The sequence below is a fragment of the Drosophila miranda genome (assembly GCF_003369915.1).
Source record: "Drosophila miranda strain MSH22 chromosome Y unlocalized genomic scaffold, D.miranda_PacBio2.1 Contig_Y2_pilon, whole genome shotgun sequence".
In the NCBI taxonomy this organism is placed as follows: domain Eukaryota; kingdom Metazoa; phylum Arthropoda; class Insecta; order Diptera; family Drosophilidae; genus Drosophila; species Drosophila miranda.
In genome coordinates, this window is record NW_022881614.1 from 6,018,898 (window position 1) to 6,025,332 (window position 6,435).

The 6,435-nt window shown below is 50.0% G+C and overlaps 1 long non-coding RNA gene across 1 annotated transcript; it reads left to right on the plus strand.

Annotated features, from left to right (window-relative positions):
* Positions 1-4,228: 4,228 nt before the first annotated feature.
* Positions 4,229-6,115, plus strand: LOC117193716. Its single transcript, XR_004474662.1, has 2 exons — positions 4,229-5,046; positions 5,125-6,115. It is a non-coding gene; the product is annotated as an uncharacterized LOC117193716 (long non-coding RNA).
* Positions 6,116-6,435: the final 320 nt, after the last annotated feature.

Here is a 6,435-nt window from a genome sequence, read left to right on the forward strand (position 1 = left end):
GATCTCCACTGGAATCGCCACCCATACAGAATGCCTCTGATAGCTTCATAATTACGGCTCTGCATGTGGAGGACCTCAGCCGCAGCCCCCAAATGCCAACGGGGTCAAATCTACAAGTGTCCGTCTATGGGCTGGAGCTGTGAGGTGTATCTGTGGGATCGTATCTTTTTAAGTGCGTGTGTGGGAGAGCGTGTAAAAGCTGTAAATATTAATTACTATAGAGGCGACACTTGGATTGGCACTTACATTGTCAAGTGTAATAGTCACTTACATATGCATAGTATATACATATATATAGTATGTATGTATGTGTAGAAAAGTAACACTCTACTCTTATCTTTAGGCTCTTTAAGTCTCCCCTCAATTCGAGAGGATTTTCAACTCATTCGACATCAATTAAACTTTGTTTTTGCTAATAAAATACTTCCGCTTTGACAACATACATATATGTGGTGTGAGGACCCATACTGGGAGCCTCACATAGTAACAAGAGTTAATTGATTAAGAAGACAACCTGAAAATATAAGAAATCGCAGTGGAGCGAGATTTGTATCAGTAAAAATCATCTTCTATGTTAGTAAATAAGATAGTTAATTTTTGCATAGCCGAAATCCCGCCAAACGGCCAGCTCACACAGAATAGCCGCAAAGAGAACAGCGAAGAGAGAGAGCCACGCTCAGCCGGCAACAGAGCAGATCTCTTTCGAGAAAGTCCCGTTGGCCCGAAAACGAGCGCCAGGCGTGGTGAGAGCGTCGAGCGACCGTGGCGAGAGCGGGAGTCGATTTTCGGAAGCGAGCAAAGACGGAACGCCGCGGAGTGACTAGAAAAGCAAGAAAAAGTGTTGAACGGCCGGGCGCCCGAGAAGTAGAGAAGAATGGACGAGCTGCAGGAGCACAGACGCCGGATCCGCGGGTGAGCTGGCCGATGGCCAAGGTAGTAGTAGAAGTAGCAGGGAGTGCGAGGGAAACCATGCCAATAAAACTTCGATCATATGACTAAGAATTCTACTGCTTCCATTTGCTTTCCCCGGTCGGACCACCGGCTGCAGTCATCTCTCCCCTTTCCCCTTCCGTTTTCCTGGCTGTTTTCGGTCCCTACGCTCCCGCTCTGACTCTGGCAACAAGGTTTTACCCTGCTGGAGTGAGAAGCGGTATGCGTTCTCTCCCTTTCCTCCTCCTCACCGGACCCGCGGCTCACCCCTACCTTGGCAACAGGAGTTTTTACCCTGCTGAAGTCGGGGTGTGCAGCGTCCCTGGTGAGTTTCGCACCGCCCGGCTCAGCGCCCGCTCCCCTCTCCTCACCCTCACCCTCACCCTTCGTGGCCTAAAGACCCACAAGTAGATCGCGTAGGTAGCGCCGCATCAAACCGAGGAGAAATTTATAGGGTATCAATAGGAAAATACGGTACGAAGGTACAGGCCAGCAGCGAGCAAAGCGTGGCCGAAAATCGGTACAATCCCCGTAAGCCGTCGGCAAATTGAGAGGAGAGAACGGGAGAGAGGAAATGAGAGAGGAAAACGACAGAATGAAAGTACAGCCCGCAGCCAAGCAAAGCATAGCGATGTTCTTCCCATGTCCAGCAGAAAGAGAAAAAAAACGAGGGGGAACGTTGTGAGTTGCTGCGGAGACCGCAACTCTACAGTTATACCCGATACTAAGTCAGTATGGCTCTCCTCCGGCAGACGCCGCTAATATTAAACGACACGACAAGGAGTGCGTGCGAGAGAGACAGAAAATCAGTCTGAGCGTGACGTCGGGTGCTGCGTAGCCAGTGCAAATTGATTTGTTCCTTTTGGCTATAAAAATGATCTGATCTGATCCAGATTCAGCAATCTGATATATATGATCATTATCTATGATTCTGCGTTTTTAGTTTTCTCGTATCCTCAATATTGTGGATGCAACAGATTTTCGTCCTTTGTGGGGGCGGAAGGGGGTGGGGCGAAATTTTGAGATATACGTTTTATAGTGAGATCTAACAGGAGTGCGGATACCAAATTTGGTTACTCTAGCCTTAATAGGCTCTGAGATTTGTGAATATCCCCAGATTTTCATCCTTTGCGGGGGCGGAAGGGGGTGTGGCGAAATTTTGAAACAAACTCGTCTCGGTCCGATATATTAGGAGTGTGGATACCAAATTTGGTTGCTCTAGCTTTTATAGTCTCTGAGATATAGGCGCTAATGTTTTACTCTAAGCAAAGCCGGCTATGCTACGTGTGTGTTAGAGAGAGACAGGGCGAGAAAAAATGAAATTGTTTTCTTGATTCTGGCTATAATAATTATACGATCTGGTTCAGATTTTGCACTCTAGAAGATATAGTCATCTTCTACGATTCTGCGTTCTTAGTTTTCTCGTATCGTCGAAATTGTGGATGCCACAGATTTTCGCCCTTTGTGGGGGCGGAAGTGGGCGGGGCAAAGTTTTGAAATATTCTTGTAGCAGTGACATATCACAGAAGTCTGGATCCAAAACATCGTTGCTCTCGCTCTTATAGTCTTTGAGCACTAGGCGCTGAAGGGGACGGACAGCCGGACGGACGGACAGACGGACAGACGGACAGACAGCCATGGCTCAATCGACTCTGCTATTGATGCTGATCAAGAATATATATACTTTATGGGGTCGGAAACGATTCCTTTTGGACGTTACACACATCCACTTTTACCACAAATCTAATATACCCCAATACTCATTTTGAGTATCGGGTATAAAAAAAAATCCAAGCACCAGCGACGAAGCAGCACGCAAAACAGAACGAAAATTCCGTGGTCCCCGTTATACTCGGGCAAAACCATGCGGGATCATAGCGCCCGGTACAGTGGGGAAAGAGCCAAGGGCAGCCAGACCTCTGTTACATTTCAGTGGGGAGAGAGGGGGCGAAGACCGGAGAACAGTTCTGGGCGTCGGCGGCGGGGATGTGCCGAACGACCCACGAGTATAATACATGCAATTATCCCTTCCTCATACTACCCGCACCCCCCGATCTTCGACTATTTACCTAACCATTCGCCCGCGGCTCTCTCGCGTGGTGTTCTCGGCCGATTCCGAGACGTCGACGTCGGCAGAGGCTCGGCCGTTCAGCCAGACCCAATATAAGCCGGGTTGTACACAACGCAAAAAAGGACAGTAGTCCTCAGCCTTCGGTCAACTTACAACGTGTGAAACAGAGTAGTCCTCAGCCTTCGATCAGTATACAACGCGCGAAAGGACAGTAGTCCTCAGCCTTCGGTCAACATACAACGTGTGAAACAGTAGTCCTCAGCCTTCGATCAGTGCACAACGGGCAATACAGTGGTCCATATCCTGCAGCATACAACGTGCGAAAGACAGCGATCCCGCGTCTCCTGCCCATCTCGCGCTCCCTCCGTAGCTGAACACGAACTAACGGATTCTCATCGGAACGATCCTGCAGAAACCAACGACTAAAGTACCCCTGAACAAGCGCGTGTTAATTGGGTTGCCAGCCCCGTGTCCAGGTCCCCGACCAGGACGGCCCACCGGTAATTCACCACCGAATAGTCTCGCACGCGTCCTCGCTGTTTAAGGATTCAGAGCCCCGTCTTTCGCCGCATCATTAGCTACGTTTTTCGATTCTTCGGGCGACGCCCCAGACATTCGATCGTGGACCACGTGCAGCAGCAGTGACCCGGACCAACTCAGCATGGGAGTCAAGTGGATTTCGGTTAGGCGCAAAAACGAGTTGGAGATGATTACCGCGGAGCTTGGTTTAGACAGTGCTGGAACTGTCGAAGAGTTGAGACGTCGACTCGCGACCTTCGCAAACTCGGCCGATTTACCGAGTACGGTGCGCTCTCGGTTGGAGGAAATGGAGGCCCAGTACGGAGTCGCCGTGACTCCACTTTCTCCCCGCCCTTCTACACTCGCGCCTCTTAGCCTACAAACCCATCCCCCGGCTGCGTATGATGTCGTACCCGCCAGTAGCCGTAGTATCGTGGCGTCGGGATCCGCTGTGCCGGTAGAAAGCCTGCTCCACGGCATCGACGGCGGTGCCGCGCAGAGAAACCTGCACGGTAGCAAGGACCCATCAACGAAGGGGCCCACCTGGAACGAGGAGCATTTTAACGCTGCGATCACCGAGAAAATGGTCCGCTGGGGAATCGTGTTTGATGGGTCCGGCGATCCGTTAAGTTTCCTTGAGCACGTGCAAGAGAGGGCAGCCACTTATAGGATAGATCTACGACACTTATCACAAGGAATCCTCGGGTTGTTGACCAGTCGGGCCGAGAGTTGGTTTCGAACGAGCCGCCTCAGTGGAGAACCATGGGAGATCTTCCGCAAAGAGTTTTCAGAGTTTTTTTTGCCTCCCCGGTACTTTCAACGGCTAGAGGACGAGATCCGAACCCATTTTCAACGACCAAAAGAAGCGTTTAAAACGTACCTCGTGGACATTCGACTAATGATGCAGCGCGCGGGATACCCCGAAGCTCAGGAATTGGAAAGGATATACGATAACATGCTCCCGGGATACCAGTTGTTTACGAGGCGAAAAGATTTTGATTCTCACAGAGTCACAGAGAGAGAGAGAGAGAGAGAGAGAGAGAGAGAGAGAGAGTAAGAGTGTGGGCGGCCAGAACACCTGCCACTGATAACAGCTTTTCCATGGAGAGAGACACAGCGACAATACTTTATTTGGCCACCTGAAGGCTGCTCATTTGAGTTTCATACGTCTGTGGGACGAGCACGAGAAGAAGGTGGAACCAGGGAAAGTGAAAAGTGGAAAGTGAGTGCCCTGCTACACAAAAGAAAGAGGAGAAAGAAAGCATTGGCAGAACCAGAACCAGAACCACAGCCAGAACGTGGCCTCAGAGTACTCGCAGAGTGGGCGAGGCGGACACATGTTGTCATGTTCACAAATGCTAGGGAATGGGAATTGAAGAGCAGTCAACTGTTGCTGCTGCTGCTGTTGCTTCTGGGGGGCCTCAGTCACCTGGGGACATGTCAAGAAATATGCCAGCCTGCTGTACACGGAAGACGTGTACCTAACGCTAGAGACCCCAGGCAGAGATGTGGTCTACGGCTCGCAGGTGAGATAAACAAATACATATATTATACACTAATTTATATAAATTTCTTAATCTCCACTGGAATCGCCACCCATACAGAATGCCTCTGATAGCTACATAATTACGGCTCTGCATGTGGAGGACCTCAGCCGCAGCCCCCCAAATGCCAACGGGGTTGATGGGGCCGAGGAATCGGCACATCTACAAGTGTCCGTTTATGGGCTGGAGCTGTGAGGTGTATCTGTGGGATCGTATCTTTTTAAGTGCGTGTGTGGGAGAGCGTGTAAAAGCTGTAAATATTAATTACTATAGAGGCGACACTTGGATTGGCACTTACATTGTCAAGTGTAATAGTCACTTACATATGCATAGTATATACATATATATAGTATGTATGTATGTGTAGAAAAGTAACACTCTACTCTTATCTTTAGGCTCTTTAAGTCTCCCCTCAATTCGAGAGGATTTTCAACTCATTCGACATCAATTAAACTTTGTTTTTGCTAATAAAATACTTCCGCTTTGACAACATACATATATGTGGTGTGAGGACCCATACTGGGAGCCTCACATAGTAACAAGAGTTAATTGATTAAGAAGACAACCTGAAAATATAAGACATCGCAATGGAGCGAGATTTGTATCAGTAAAAATCATCTTCTATGTTAGTAAATAAGCTAGTTAATTTTTGCATAGCCGAAATCCCGCCAAACGGCCAGCTCACACAGAATAGCAGCAAAGAGAACAGCGAAGAGAGAGAGCCACGCTCAGCCGGCAACAGAGCAGATCTCTTTCGAGAAAGTCCCGTTGGCCCGAAAACGAGCGCCAGGCGTGGTGAGAGCGTCGAGCGACCGTGGCGAGAGCGGGAGTCGATTTTCGGAAGCGAGCAAAGACGGAACGCCGCGGAGTGACTAGAAAAGCAAGAAAAAGTGTTGAACGGCCGGGCGCCCGAGAAGTAGAGAAGAATGGAAGAGCTGCAGGAGCACAGACGCCGGATCCGCGGGTGAGCTGGCCGGTGGCCAAGGTAGTAGTAGAAGTAGCAGGGAGTGCGAGGGAAACCATGCCAATAAAACTTCGATCATATGACTAAGAATTCTACTGCTTCCATTTGCTTTCCCCGGTCGGACCACCGGCTGCAGTCATCTCTCCCCTTTCCCCTTCCGTTTTCCTGGCTGTTTTCGGTCCCTACGCTCCCGCTCTGACTCTGGCAACAAGGTTTTACCCTGCTGGAGTGAGAAGCGGTATGCGTTCTCTCCCTTTCCTCCTCCTCACCGGACCCGCGGCTCACCTCGACCTTGGCAACAGGAGTTTTTACCCTGCTGAAGTCGGGGTGTGCAGCGTCCCTGGTGAGTTTCGCACCGCCCGGCTCAGCGCCCGCTCCCCTCTCCTCACCATCACCCTCACCCTTCG